We start from the raw sequence: 15,102 nt of genomic DNA, 5'->3' as shown, positions 1-15,102 counted from the left end.
TTGGTTTTCTATTTAATTTTTGCTTTTACTTTCCTTTTGTCATAGGGATTATAGTTGTATGTGGTTTTCTTGAATTGACAGTGTTTGTTTATCCATTTCCCATTTGCAATCTTGTTCTGTTTTATTTTGTGGGTCTGGTGATTGTTGGTTGACCATCCGAAGGTGAGAATGAAGGATGGTACAACTGTTCACGGGAGGCGTGCATACGGCAATAGGGCTTGCCAGCTGGCAGCTTCCACTTTCAGATGAGCAGCCAGTGAGCCAGACACCATGCAGGGTAGCCCCTATATGCTGGGGTAAGGAAGGCATCCACACCCACATTAACCACCAGGGTTTTCCTTGGGCAATTTATCCCATTTCCTGAGAGAAGGACCCACTGGGTGTTTTCCATGTGAGACCGTTTTTCATACCCCAGTTTTGGGTTTTACTGTCCCCATCTCAGCCATGTCTCTGGGGAAGTGTCCTTCAGCTACCGCCTTTTTCATGTACACGTTCTAGGCTGTGGGCTGAGGTGCCCTGTCCCCCCTTTGCTCTGCCCACCATTGAACATCCTTCCAGAAATGTCTTTAAATCCCTTGCTCACTGAGGGTACCTCTCCCTTTTTTTTTTTTTTTTCATTTCTGTGATTTAGTCTTTTAAGGTCATTTTCCTTGAGTCTCAGGAGGAGAAGGAAATAAATGTGTGCACCTTCACTGTCATTTTGCACCATCCTCTTTCATTTATTACCTGTTTGGAAAGTACAGTTTTCTGGTCTCAGTGCTTGGCATTTCAAGCTTAACATGCCCAGAGCAAAGCTGTTCTATCCCTCTGCTAGCCCCCAGAAGGATTTGCATCTGCCTCAGTCATCCCCACTTTCGGGAAGAGCACTGAAATCCACCCACCATCTTAAAAGTGGAAAACTGAATCATCTGTCTGTCATCTCTCCCTTGCCCACCTCCATCATTGAGTCCACTTGGCTTGGCCTGCACTATTTGTGTCTCACATCTGTCCACCTCCCCACCCTCACTGCCACCAACCTAGTTGCACTGCCCTCCTCCCACCTGACAGATGAATCCCCTGCGGCCGGTCCCCCATAACATATCTTCCCATGTGCACCTAACAACTCATGCTCTCTCAACTCCCCCATGGCCTTGGCAGCAAAACCCAAATCCCTGCCAGGCCCTTCTGCGTGAGCCAGCCCCTTCATACCTACCTCCTGAGCCTCTCCATGTCCACACTCTTCTCTGCCTCTGGGCTCTAACTGCCCTGGCTTCCTCCTGCAGTGACCCACCCTCCTGCCCTGCTCCCAGTCTACTCCCTCTCACTTGGTTACCCCCAGGCCATTCTTTGCTTTCCTCATGCCTACTCATTTTCATCATGGCCCTTCTCCCACTACATGTTTACATGCAAATGGTTTTTATAATGATGGATTTGCTTGCCAGTTCTTTTTTTGGTGGGAGGGTGGTATACTGGACTTCCAGTACCCAGAGGGCAGGAATCATGTTGGATTTCTTCTCAGGTATGTACATATCCCCTGCATGGTGCCTGGGCAGCTGTGCTCAACAAAGGCTTGATGGGGGATGAGGGAACCAGACAGCAGATGCTCAGCATAGGTGGGTCTCAACCCTACATTTGGGTCATGGGCTCCTGGGCTATTTTCTTCTCCTCGGGTGGATCTTTCTGGCAGGTTTCCTGCCTCCATTGCATCTCTGGCAGGTGCAGCTGACAGTTTTGAAAACTAGAGACATTATCTGTCCCAGCACACGGAGGAGAACCTAGCTCCCCAGCCTGCCCTTCAGCCTTCTTGCAATCTGATCCCAAGCTCATTTTCCAGCTCACACCCTCTGCTGTCCTCTGCCCCTGCCCTCTGACCTAGTGACACCACCAGCCACCCTCACATCTTCTGTGCCAGGTCTCCACATTTTCTCAGCTTGAGCTGCCCTCTCTGCCAGACTTGCCTTTCAATGCCCACTCCTCTTTTAGGACACAGACTGCTCTCTCCTACAGGGGACCTTCCACAGGGATCTCTGCACTGTTGGGGTGCTGTTGCCCTCTATACACCCTTAGCCCTTTCCTTGTGCGCCTTGTTGGAGCTCATAGGTCATCCTGCCCTGTACATGGGCCCTGGCTGGAAGACCGTAGATCCATGAGGTGAGCTTGACCAGAGCCAGCCTGCACACTGATGGCCCTTTGATGGATGTGGCCGCTCAGGAGCAGATGAGGGGCATGTGGTCAGTGTTGGTACATATAGGATCTCAGGGGTTGGTCGGGGACGTGGGGCCTGCAGGTAAGGCTTACTGACTAATTTACTGAGTGCCTGAGAGGGGCATTGCTCTACAGGTGCTCGTGTGGCTGGAGCTGGGGTGGGCAGTGACCCCCAGCTCAATGGCCCTCAGCTTAGCAGGCAATTTAACCAGCCTGTCTGTGAAGCCACAGGGGTGCCTCCATGAGAAACGAGATGGTGGAGCCATGTTCACCCTCATCCATCCCTGGTTCATCTGCTTATCTGACTCTTACACCATGTACTGCTTATCACATGACATGGAATCACTTCCCAAACACCAGCGGCCATCGGCTAAGTCTAGAGGGTCATGCCCGGCTGTCCTGGCCCTCTGGGCCCTGGGGTCCAGTCCAGCTCAACAGGATGGAGTCATTTGCAATCCATGAGTGACACCTTAGGTGGAAACACCCCCTTGGCACTGAGGCAAATCTGCTAGAGGTGGTGCACCCGGTAGGTGGGCCTTTGCTCCTGGCTCACCCAGTAGTGGGAGGTAACCATCTCTTATTTCTGTCTTCCTGGCTGGAGGAGCTGCTAAGGGGCTGCGAAGTGAGGTGCTTGGCACCCGGCACACCTTTCTCTTGCTGAGACACCTGCTTGTGACAGGATGGGCAGATTGCATTAATTGCATTAATGCATGGGCATTAATGATGAACCTGAAAGAAGTCTGTTAGGCACCTCCTGTGTGATGCAGAGGCTGTTCCCTATGAGTGCCCCATTCTGAAGACAATTAGTCTAATTGCTTTTGTTATTTCAGAAAACAAATTAAACCACCCGAGTGTTTCAAGGCAGAAGATGCCTGCAATGTATAAGAAATGTTTCAGGAGCATTTAGTTTAGCCAGCAGGGTCTGAACAAATGTCCAGAAAGTAGGCATAAGAAATGCATAAGGGACGGGGCACTCGGGAGATGGGCATGCTATGAGCTGAGCAACATGCCTCATGAGGACTGGAGTCAGGCAAGACTCTCCTTCTGGCCATTTCTGAGTGTACTCAGGGTTCTGCTAAAGCCCGAGAGCCACCCTGGACTCCTGCCCTTGCTTCCCTCCCTGCTGGGTCTGTGGATTCTGTGTCCTGCTCCTCCCCTCCAGCACTGTACTTAGCCAGGATCAGTAGAGTAGTCACCAGCTGAGCTCCCTGTCTCCCTCCCCACTACCCTCCTCACAGCCAGCATAAGGAGCTGCCTGAAACACAAGTAACACAAATTCAATCCTAATATGCTACTTTAAGCAGCTGTGTGGCCTCCTATAAACCACCAGGCAACTCTCAGCACCAGGGAGCCAGAGAGCCAGGCTCCACCTGCAGACCCAGCTCAGCTCGCCCACATGCAGGCCTTGGGAAACCTAGTTTCCTCCAGCTTTTACTCTGTCTCATGCCGCTGTGCCTTTGTCCCAGTGGAGTCTGGTGCACAAACAGGCGCACGTGTGCACACACACACACACTCATTCTGACCCTAGGCTGCTGCCCATTCCTTAGCCTTCAGGCCAGCCCTCCTTGCCTGGTGAAGCCTTCCCTGTCCTGGTGGAAGGAATTGAATACCTCCTCCTTTGCGAATCCTAGGCCTAGGACTTTCTCTCAATTTCATGCTGCGTTGTATTCATTTCTCTCTGTTGCACTCACCTGACTGTGAGCGCTGAGAGAGGAAGGGCCTTGCCTCGTTCATTATATGCTCCTAGCACGTGGCAGAGAAACTGTCACTCAGAGAATTCAGTACCCGTTGGATAGATGGGTGGATGGATGACGGGTGAATGATGAGGAGCCCTGAAGACTGGTAAATGCTCTTACACCGAGTGATCCTTCCGCTGGAACTTTGCCCCAAGTCAGAAACTACCCCTGGGAGAGAGAGACAGATTGAGTGATTCAGTTAGGGCTCTTCTCCACCCTGCACCACCCGTTCCTATGTGGGAAGCAGAACATGGTGAGCAACTAGTTCAGAGAGTGGGTGAGCAGTTTGATGACAGAGGCCTCATCCTAGTTCCTTCAACTCAGACCCAAGAGAAGTCCACAGATCAGTCTTTCTCCTGCTCCCCTGCTAGGCAGAATAGCTGCAAACCCCAACTCAGCCTCTCCCTGAGGTGCTGGAACCTGGTTGGTGTAGGGATGGAAGTCTAGTCTCTTGAAAAGCTAGCCACAACCTTCTTTGCCCCCATAGGAAGATTCTAAAACACAGAGGTGTTTTAATAGGAGGTGTAGCCAGGAGTTCTCTTCCTTTCTCAGGGCTCACATGGCTCTCAGATCTGGAGCACAGACCACCTGCATGAGCATTCCTTAAAAATCAGCATCTGGGGTCCCAGCCCAGTCCTGCTGAATCAGAATCTCTGGGATAAGATTCAGGATGGGTATTTTAAACCAGCATCCCTGGAGAGCCTTAGGCAAGGGAAAGTTTAGACTCCTTCTCTGAGTAATTGCAGAGTTAGTTGGGGAAGAATTTCAAAGGACAGAAACCCCATACATCCTGCTTCCTATCAGAGCCCCAGCCCAGGCCTCTTGGAAACCCATCCAGCAGAGTGAGTGGCCTCAGCCCCTTCTATGTGATATCCTTCTCCTGCCTCTGCAGAGACACTCTCTGCTCCCCATATTCTCCACATTACCTTGTGTTTTCAACCATCGATATTAATTACTTGGAACTAGAGTATCCTGGTTAGATTTGTGTTAGTCATGTTTCTCTGCATGCCACTTTGTCAGACTCACCATGAAGGCTCTTTTCTTCCCACCTTCCACAGACAGCGTCCGTTAATTCGGTTCACACAGCTGCTATCACCTTGTCCGGCCTGTTTCTCAGGACCCATGCTGAGGCCGGCTGGAAATGACATGCCTCTTGAGTAGCAGGGGGCTCCTGTCACCAACACTGCTGGGCCACCCTCGGTGCTCCCCTCCGTGAGCTGGGCAGATGGCTGAGACTCACTGCCCCCTTCCTCGAGCAGAGAGAGACTGGTTCTGTGTCACATGCCCCTCAGAATGCAGGTTCTCTGCCCCGGCTAATTTGCCTTTCCTCTAAATCCACCACTGTGGGCCCAGTATGCTGCTGGGGGCTGCACAGGACATGTGGCAGGAGGCCTCCCCTCAATGCTCACTCTCTATTTGGGGCAGATGCAATACACAGGAAGTAATAGTGAGTAAATCAAAGCAACAGAGAGAGGGAGGGAGGGAGGAAGGGAGGCAGGCTTCCATGTTTGTGTGGCATAGTCGTATGGCCTCAGAAAGAAGCTCAGGAGACGTCTGTGGGTTAAGCCTGGTAAGAAGGGCTTTAAGAAGCAATCAGAACTTGAGCTAGACTTTGAAGAGCAGGAAGGGGTATGGATGCTTCTGCTGGAGGTAATGCCAGGGAGGGAACCAGCGCTACATGGGCGGAAGCCAGGGGAGGTCAACATGGCAACACTATCCAGGGACCAGCAGTGAGAGGCCAGCATGCCCTGTGGGCAAATGATCATTTCTCCTAGTGGAGGGGACTAGAAGCATGGTTTAGTACCCAGACTATCCAAATTAAGGCAGGTCATAGAAAGATGCAATGTAAATTACTAGTTCACTCAGCTATATTTTCTAGAAAAGGCATAAAAATATGTAAGAAAATGGCCTCCTCTTTCACATAACCTTTAAAAATTTCCCCATCACACTTTGCAGTCAGATTAACCTTTTCCCTGGCTCCTGGCCACAAAATCACCATCCCCTGCCTTCCTGCACAGAAGTTTCTCTTCTTTCATGGCTGATCCATGCATGGCTGATATTCCACTGTGGGGAGGCTGGGGGCTGCTGGCCAGGGAAGGGCGAGGAGCGTCCTTGTTGCTATAGACATGGCAACCAAATGCACTCACCTCTGCAAGCTGACCCCTCTGATGATGCTTTGTTGTAAAACTGATACACATTTTTCTTCTGTAAAAGAGAGAGTAACCTCCTTTGAACAACTTGAACTTTTTAAGCCTGTCTTATGGTTTTGTTCAGGGCATTTGGTGGTGGGGTTGAGACTATCTTTCTCATTATTTAACCAGGAAAACCTGCATGTAGAATCAGCAAAGAAGAATAGCTTTGCCACTGGAGAAATGTAGCTGCCTTTAAGTCAATGACTTGGACTCTTCTGGGGTCTCTACCATCATACCTGGTCTGAGAGATTTGTGCTCATAGCAGAGGCAGGTTCTGTGCTGTACTTTACTTATGTGGAGGTTGAGGGATGGTGCCTTTGCATCCCCAATGCAGGTGTGCTACCTGTGTGTAGAGCAGGGCTTCTAGGGAGAGCATCTAGCTGTGATGTGTCCGTGAACACATGCTGCAAGGACAGTGACCATCCTGTTGGCAGGAGATGGGACCTGATTTCAGAGCAATGAACCGATGCAGACCTGGTAAAATGTGGGGCACATGAAGGCTTGGGGTTGCCCTGTAGCAAGTGGATGATGAAGGTAAAGAAGTTAGCCCTTGCCTACCAACACTCACCTACCTTTTCTGGCCCTTTCTAGCCTCTTACCTGCCATCAAATGCTCACCACCTTGACTGATGAACTCAGTCATGTGTGCCATCCCTTCTATCTGTTCCCTCTCTCATCATCTCCTGTCAGGAGAGAGTATCCACCCTTACATCTCAGTGTATCTAAAGTCAAAAACCTTGGGGATCCCTGGGTGGCTCAGCGGTTTGGCGCCTGCCTTTGTCCCAGGGCATGATCCTGGGGTCCCCATATCGAGTCCTGTGTTGGGCTCCTGGCATGGGGCCTGTTTCTCCCTCTGCCTGTGTCTCTGCCTCTCTCTCTCTCTCTCCCTTTCTCTCTATGTCTATCATAAATTTTTAAAAAAATCTTTAAAGTCAAAAACCTTGAGATGAGACAAACCTTAACCCTCCTTGTGGTAGAAAGTTCTATCCCCTATTGATGTAAAGATTTTGTACCAGGAGGTTGAGGAGCCAGGACAAGAGGAGGGAGGAGAGGGTGCTTTGGGTAACAGACCTTTCCCCCTACTTTGCAGCCTAAACCATAATTAAGAAAAATGAAGCATGAATGCTGAGGAGGAGTGAATGACCAGTATTAAGGAATAATTATTCTAACACTTGCTAAAAACGACAAGGAAGATTTTATTTAAGACTACTGCAATAGGGGAGGGAGATTGAGCTCAACCCCAGATCCAAAGGGACAAGTAGAGGCTGATTTATAGCCAGTAGGAAGAGTGAGGGGAAGAACGGCAGATTACTAAGGGGGACTCAGTTAGGTATCCAGGGTACAGAGAAAGAGAAGCTTGATTAAATGTCAAAGGTGAGGAAGAGAAGCTCAATAGAATATCAGGAGTGGGGGGATTCTGGATAGACTGGCCTAGTAAGATTCTTTGCTGTGCCTGGGCTCAGTAACCCAAAGACAAAGCCTGGGAGAGAAGAGAGCTCAAAGGAACTTGACTAAAATTGGGTCACATCTTTGTCACCAGATGTTTGCGTGCTGGAGAGTGACCCAGAAGGCCTAGCACATTGTGGCTACAGATGCTGGTATGGCTGCTGGTTGTTGTGATTTCTCACAGGTGCCCCATGCACAGGAAATATGGTTTAATTCCCAAGGCCTAGAAAGGACCTCATGTAGTATTCCTCAGCCAGGCTTTGGAAACATGTCAAGACCAGACTCTATTTACTTGTGAGCTCCCAGGGAACAAAGGGTCACGGGAGCATGTCTCCCATCCCGAGCTCCCAGGTTACAAAAGGCCCCGCTCAGACTGACTCAAACAGCAGGGAAAGATATTTTCCTGCTCTGCATGAAGACTGGCTGTGTGAGGGCTGGCTTTGCCCTCTCTCTGGCCCTCTGCCAGAGTCACATGTGGACAAAACAACATCCAGGGAATTTACATCCACCACTCTCTTCTTCATCATTCTTCAATGCCCAGAAGACTGCCCCTCACACTCATTAACCAGGGTTGGATATGCACCCCTTTCCAAACCAATCACTGGCTGGGAATGGATTTTGGGAGCATCTTTCATCTTTTAGGGGAAGGAGAAGTTACAGGGTCCATGGAGGTGAATGGAATTCTGAGCCACAGCATGGAGTGTCCATAGTGTAGAAGATAAGGATGGTGTGTTCTATATCTTGGAGTGAGTGAGTGAGAGAAAGTCCTGGCTTTAGTGGGGTGCAGAGCTCGGCAGGATTTCCTTCTTTTTTTTGTTAAGTATTTTATTTATTTATTCATGAGAGACACACAGAGGCAGAGACATAGGCAGAGGGAGAAGCAGGTTCCCCATGGGGAGCTCGATGTAGGACTCAATCCTGGGACCCCAGGATCACAACCTGAGCCAAAGGCAGATGCTCAACCACTGAGCCACCCAGGTGCCCCTCAGCAGGATTTCTTAAGGAGCTTCCAGAGAGAAGGGAATGCCAAGGTTCCAGGACTTACCCCCCAAGGGTTGTGTGTGCCAGGCCTATGGGTGAGTACCTGGTGAGCCCCTTACCTGGCCAGCTCATCCTTTGAGGTTCCATCTGCCATCAGAGCCTTACAGGCAGGAGGGGATGTCGTAGAAGCAGATGTCACCAGTTCTCTGCCCCTACTAATGATGTGGCTGGCCATGTTTCTCCAAGCCCACAGCTCCCTTGTTGAATCACGTCTGTGAGTGACTCAGGATGGGGCCAGATGGTTCGTCAAAGTCGATGGCCTGCTTGTTGCTCAACATCCTCGTTTACTTCTTACACTGTGGCTGGCAGATGGGACTTATGCACTTGGCGGGCTCTTCATCCAAGCCCTCACAGGCCTCGAGCTTATCTCATGGTAGCTCAGAGCTGGAGGCTTCTGAAGTATGGTTATGGGAATGTGTGATTGTTTTCTTAGTTGAACATCCTAGGTCATTTGATCTTTTTAAATGTGTTGCGGGGGGCAGTGGAGATCTCAAAGAAAATTTCTGAGATTCATTACTCAGGCTGATCAAATGGCATAACAAGTTATGTAAATGGTATAAAATACCTAGATATGAATAGCTTACTAGCAAATTGGGTTGAGCACCTGACACTCCTCCAAAGGCCCTGGTGTGAAATCCGTGAACTCCCAGACTTGTCTGCTCAGACACCAGCAGCCTCCACAGCTGGTAGCTGCAGAAAAATCTTTCCAGAAATTTGTGATGTTTTTGGTTTGGAGGGAAAAAGTCAAATCTGCATTTTTCTCAAGGTGTTTCCAGGACAGATCTGCAGCACTGTGGAGTTAGATAGGGAACAGGAAATTTGTAAATGCCCCAATACTCAGGAATTGAATTAAGTTTCTTGCAAGAGACCAAACTGCTGAGAATATGAGAATCACCTCGTTGTTCCTAAAGCACCACTTCTGGAGGTAATCAGTCTGTTATGACAGGGGAGGATGGATGGCAGGTCCCAATATTGAGACATGGGATTGAAACCCACACTAGTTATGGCATTTTCCCTTTAGATTGGAAATTTTAATAGCAGAGTAGTGTCGACAGATGGAATTTGAGTAAGTGATTTGTGCAAGCAGTCCGCAATTCACAAGAGGATTTTGTTCCTGGCAATCTGACGTCTGTTCGTCACCCCGTTGTTTGGACCTTTGGAAACTAAAATGCCTTTTTTTTTCCCCCACAAGCATATTCCCTGGAATGTGGGTTGATTTCTAGACAAGTCTCCAAAACCTTTTTTAACCCTCAGTGCAGTTAAAATTACTCAACATGTGTGATATCAGGAAACTCGGGGTTATATGTAAAACAGTAAGATTGAAGAGGAAATTGGGGGTTTTTTTTCCTTGGTTAGTATAACCTGAAGTAAGGTGAGAAGCTAACTTCATAGCATGCAGGATCATGAGGGGTTTGGGCCTGTAAGTTGGGTTCAAACCTGTATTTGTCAGATGAAGAAACTTAGATTCAGACAGGTGCAGTGTGTGGCCTAAGGTCCCACAGCCAGCCTCCTGACTAGAACCCTGGGCCTGTCCTGACCCAGTGAATAACACCTGTGGGACGTTTCCAAGGAAACGACCAGATACAGACACTTGGGTGGCTCAGTGGTTGAATGTCTGCCTTTGACTCAGGTGGTGATCCCGGGGTCCTGGGAGTCCCATATTGGGCTCCCCAGACAGAGCCCGCTTCTTCTTCTGCCTGTGTCTCTGGATGTCTCACTGTCTCTCATGAATAAATAAATAAAATCTTTAAAAAAATGAAAGAAACAACCAGATACATTCAGGGTCCTTTGGGTTGTCTTGGGCCCCAGTGGATGTCTGTTTTTGCTAGCTTCACTATGAATATGTCTGTTTCTTTCATTTTGAAATGGAGATGGGAGCCTAGCACTACTATTAGGCTTCCCTAGGAATAGAGCCCAGGAGCTCACAGGCAGAATGGAAAGAGAAGTATGTGTTCTTGTGAGAAGCACATGAGTAGGGACTACAGAAGACCAGGACCTGAGACTGGAGAAGGCTGGTCTCCTCAAGGAGGAGGAGGGTGTTGCCTCCAGGGCAGACCCAGAGCAGACCATCTCCCCAGTAGATGGTGCCACCTGCCCCTGCTTTGTTGCTGCCCTTTTTGCAAAGAGCACTGGGCATAGGGGCCCCTGTGTCTGTGACCAGCAGGAAAGTGTCACATGAGTCCCCAACAAAGGAAAGGAGATGTGGTCATCCAGAAATATCCTTCCCTAGTCAAGTGTGTGTAACCTAGAGACATCGAGGCTAAAACAAGAAGTTAAAAAAAAAAAAAAAAAGGATTTCATGAGGCCAAGCCTAAGCTGATCTTCATCAGAGCATGGCCTACCTATGACCTCCCCGTGCCCTCTGTCCTTGAGGCAGCCTCCTGCACCAGGAGCCCACACCTGTCTCCTCTCCCATGTGGCCCCCTGCCTCAGCCTACATGCTACTTGAGGACAAGAACTGTTTTGTCAAAAAAAAAAAAAGAACTGTTTTGTCATTAATTCTCTACAGTCCCCTCAAGCAGATGTTTGATAATATCTGTTGATTAGATTTCTGAGAGCAGGAAAATGTTTTTAAAATAACAAAATTTAGAATTTAGATTTGAAATCTCAACAAAGTTTTCTTTAAAATCTAGAATTGTAAGGCCTAATCCTAATCACATTTGGTTGCCCCAAGTATGGAGTGACTTTCTTGCTCTGGTACTAATTCCACCTGCAGGCTCTTGGTGGGGCAGTTAGCAGGCAGGTGGCCTCCCTCCCCGCCCCTTCCCCAGATCCAGGGCTCTGGGAAAGCCTCCAGAACAGTTTGTGGGTTTGCCTTGCTCTTTGTTTTCAGCTTCAGAATAAACATATGTGCCTTTGTGCCTCTCAGGAGGAGGAAACAGGAGAAAATAGTTAAATCCCCTCAGTTTCTGGAAGTCTGCTGGCTGATAGGTCCCTGGAGGGTTCAGCCCCATGTACCACCCCCTTGGAGGGGGTTGGGGGTCCATCGAGAAAGGAAGAGATGATGCATCTCTTCTGAGAAAGGCCGAGATCGAGCTATCTACCAACACTAGCCCATCTTTGAAGGCAACAGGAGCTGGGATGCCTCATTTCCCCTGTGTTTCTCCTGCCCTTTTTAGAACCTGGCAGTGTGAGAACCTGTCCTCCAGCCTCTGCTGGTCTGGTGCTCCATTCACATGTTTCATGCCCTTTCTGGGAGGCTGGCCAAGGCCTAAGCACATGGCAGGACATTCAGGGACAACTTGCTGAAATCATCTAAAAAGTTGCAGATTTCAGAGCATTGGATGTCTCCGTGCCCAACCTCCTCCTTATGTTTAATAATACCCCTATTGATAACAACAGTCATGCCAGCCCCTCTTGCTTGTGAGGATGCTCACATACCAACAGTTGCCCATCAATTCGGAGGCACACTTCTGAGGCCTGGTCATCCCCATTTTACAGCTGGGACACAGACTCAGGGGTAGATGTCATGCCAACATGGAAGGGCTGGGATCCCAACCCCAGGGTGCCTCCTTGGAGCTCCCATCAAGGAGAGCCCTTCTCCCCTCATGAAACACATTGGGTGGGACTTGGCCAGTTCCCAAACTCACTCCAAGCTGGGGTGGAGACAGAACGAAAGTGAGAGTGTGGCTCTCTCTACCTGACAAGGTCAGGTGGTGGCATGCATGCTTCATCCCCAGGGGCACCAACTGGCATTGTAAAAACCCAAGGCAGATATTTTAAGGCTTCCATTACTATTCTCTTAAGGACAAAAATCATTCTTTTTTATTTATACATAAATAACTATTTTCTTGAGCAGGCCCAAAGAAATGAAACACAGATGGTGATAATGTTGAAAATGTTTACCTATTTCCTCTCTGAGGACATCAGATTAGCCCTTTCTGTGGGTGGAATGTATAATCTGCTAGAAGACAATATCATCCTTTTGATCTTGCAATACATTTTTCATATCTTTGCCGCAGAAGCTGATGATTATCGTGACATTTTTAAACAATGACTGTTCACCATGCAGAATGGGAAAGGAAAGCTTGGCTGAACGTATAGATAGATGGGTGCTTGTCGAAGGCTGGACCGTGGGAATGAATTTTCCCGATGTTTCTTTGCCCAGCGATGTTGGCATTAACCCCTTCATTCTGTCTCCTGCACTAATTGGAATCTGATGCTCCGCTGTGCGGATGGGCCTCTTCTCATGGGCACGAGGAGACCGTTGATTAATGGCCTCATCCACTCCTTCCAAGGTCGCTATGTCCCCTTTTCTTCTAGAAGTTAAAGATCCTTGATTAAATGGCCTAAGCCGATTAAAGGGGAAAATGTGGGAGGAAGGGCTTTTAGGAACCATATGGGGGCAAATGCAGACTTGGGATGTTGATGAGTCCTTTGTAGATGGAGCCTGTGGGTGCAAACTGCGCAGGCGGCTGTGGCGTGCGTGATTGGCCCTGCTGCCTGGGCTCTAACCGAGGCTCCTTCTCAGTGCTCAAGCGTCTCCCTTCAGGGCTTTACAGCAATTCAAAGGGAAGGCACTGGATAAAGGAGAGACCAGCAGAAGTGGAAAGGACACAGATTTCAAACATTATTCTGTTCCGTTTGGCTCCAGAGACTCTCATTTGTGCAGAGAGGGAGGCGGGTCTCTCTATGAACCAGGTGTACCTGCCTGCATGCCCCGGGATCCCGCCACGTCCTGCCCAGTTGCTGAGATCCGCCAAATGCCAGGCGGGGGTAGCCAGCTGGAAGGGCTGGAAACATCCAGCAAAGGAAGGGTTAAGGTTGCCCTGGAGAGAGCCATTGAGCCCTTTGCAGCCCAGGCCAGGCTTGGGTACCAAGAGTTAGAATCCCCCGCCGCCACTGGAGGGAACAGATAAATCATGAATGACTTTGAAATTATATTTCCTTCTCTTAGCTTTCTTTTTCTCTTTTTCTTTTCTTTTTTCCGACCCCCCCCCCCTTTTGTTCCACGGCTAACTCCCCGCCCTGGGAACAATGTTACAGAAAATTGGAGGTTGTAAATTCCACCCAGTGCATTTAGCTGGAGCCCTGCTAAGGGTCTGCGGAATGGAATCTCCCCGGTCATATTTCATGAGGCTTGTCAGCGAGGTCGTGCAATGTGCAGAGATCTGAAGGGCAAGAGCAGGAAGTCACCAGAACAGCCTGGAGCCAGAGGTGGCAAGAGCGTGGTCACCTCCTCCCTCCTGTGTGAGCAGGCCGGCATGTGTGTGCTGCAGAGGCACCTCGGTTGATAACCTCTCGTGTCTCTGGTTGGACACGGTGGGCCCTTGTTTCCATGCTGGCCAGAGCTACTACAGGGAAGCAGGTCAGGCTTCCATGGCTGGTCATTGTGCTGCAGAGTCTCCGTTTACTTTTTAAAACAAAACTTTGGGGCAGCCCGGGTGGCTCAGCAGTTTAGCACCACCTTCAGCCCAGGACCTGATCCTGGAGACCGGGGATCGAGACCCACATCGGGCTCCCTGCATGGAGCCTGCTTCTCCCTCTGCCTGTGTCTCCGCCTCTCTGTCTCTCTCTCCCTGTGTGTGTCTCTCATGAATAAATAAATAAAATCTAAAAAAATAAAATGAAACAAAACTTTGGGTGATGTATCTTGAGCACTGACAAGCCTTACCAGGGAAACCAAAAAGGAGAGCTTCCTACTCTTGGGTCCTAACCTATAGCGTTAGTGCCTGTGAAGTGTCATCAGCCTAAGCAGGGAAGGCCTACAGCTGGGTCTGGGGCAGGTGCAGAGGGATCAGCTGCTTGTCCACGTGTGTAGGCTGGACTTTACTCACAGCCTGTGGGCTTCATTTCCACTGACCAAGCAGGAAGTTTGGTCTGCCTGGGGTATAGACACATGTGTGCATGTGTGTGTACATGTGTACGATGTGCTAAAGATGTGACACAAAAATCAGAGTTACAAAGAGTCCTTAAGGAGCTCCTCTGAAGCCCTCAGGGGTCATAATGGATTCAGGAAATTGTCTCCAAAAGCCTGATCCACATGTCTGAGGCTCTTTCTAGGAAATGCCCAAGCCACTACTATCACTGTCCCCAGAGGAACACCCCCTCCTGACCCAAACAGCACCTATGGAACTTGGTGATGGCAGGATGCCAGGAGGGCTGGGGTCCTTTGGGGAAGTGCTGGGGGTCTGTGAGGCCCTCTGAGGGCCTCCCTGCAGGTTCAGGGAAGCACACACATGGCCTTTGGAGGGTAGCCAGGTCTCAGAGCTCTCCCTTCCTGCCCAGGGAGTGGGGCTTGGCTCAGCTTCTTGCTGAAGGGGACCTCCCTGCCTGAGCCCTTGTCATCAGCCCCTGTGCTCCATGGGCACTGGGTCAGAAGTCTTGTTTCTCATTCCTCATCACCATGTTAATTTTTTTAAAAGATTTTATTTATTTATTTGATGGAGAGAGCATGCTCACAAGCAGGGGGAGGGGCAAAGGGAGAGAGAGAGGGAAAAGCAGGGAGCCTGATGCAGGGCTTGATCCCAGGACCCTGGGGTCTTGAGCCCAAGGTAGACGGTT

At 49.6% G+C, this 15,102-nt stretch overlaps 1 protein-coding gene across 5 annotated transcripts in view; it reads left to right on the top strand.

Moving 5' to 3' along the window:
• Positions 1-15,102, top strand: part of FSTL4 (follistatin like 4) — a 398,609-nt gene that overhangs the window by 127,651 nt on the left and 255,856 nt on the right. The gene's annotated exons all lie outside the window — the stretch shown is intronic.

Source organism: Canis aureus, chromosome 10, assembly GCF_053574225.1.
Source record: "Canis aureus isolate CA01 chromosome 10, VMU_Caureus_v.1.0, whole genome shotgun sequence".
Classification (NCBI taxonomy): domain Eukaryota; kingdom Metazoa; phylum Chordata; class Mammalia; order Carnivora; family Canidae; genus Canis; species Canis aureus.
Note: the sequence above shows the minus strand (reverse complement) of the source record. Positions and strands in the feature narration are given on the sequence as shown.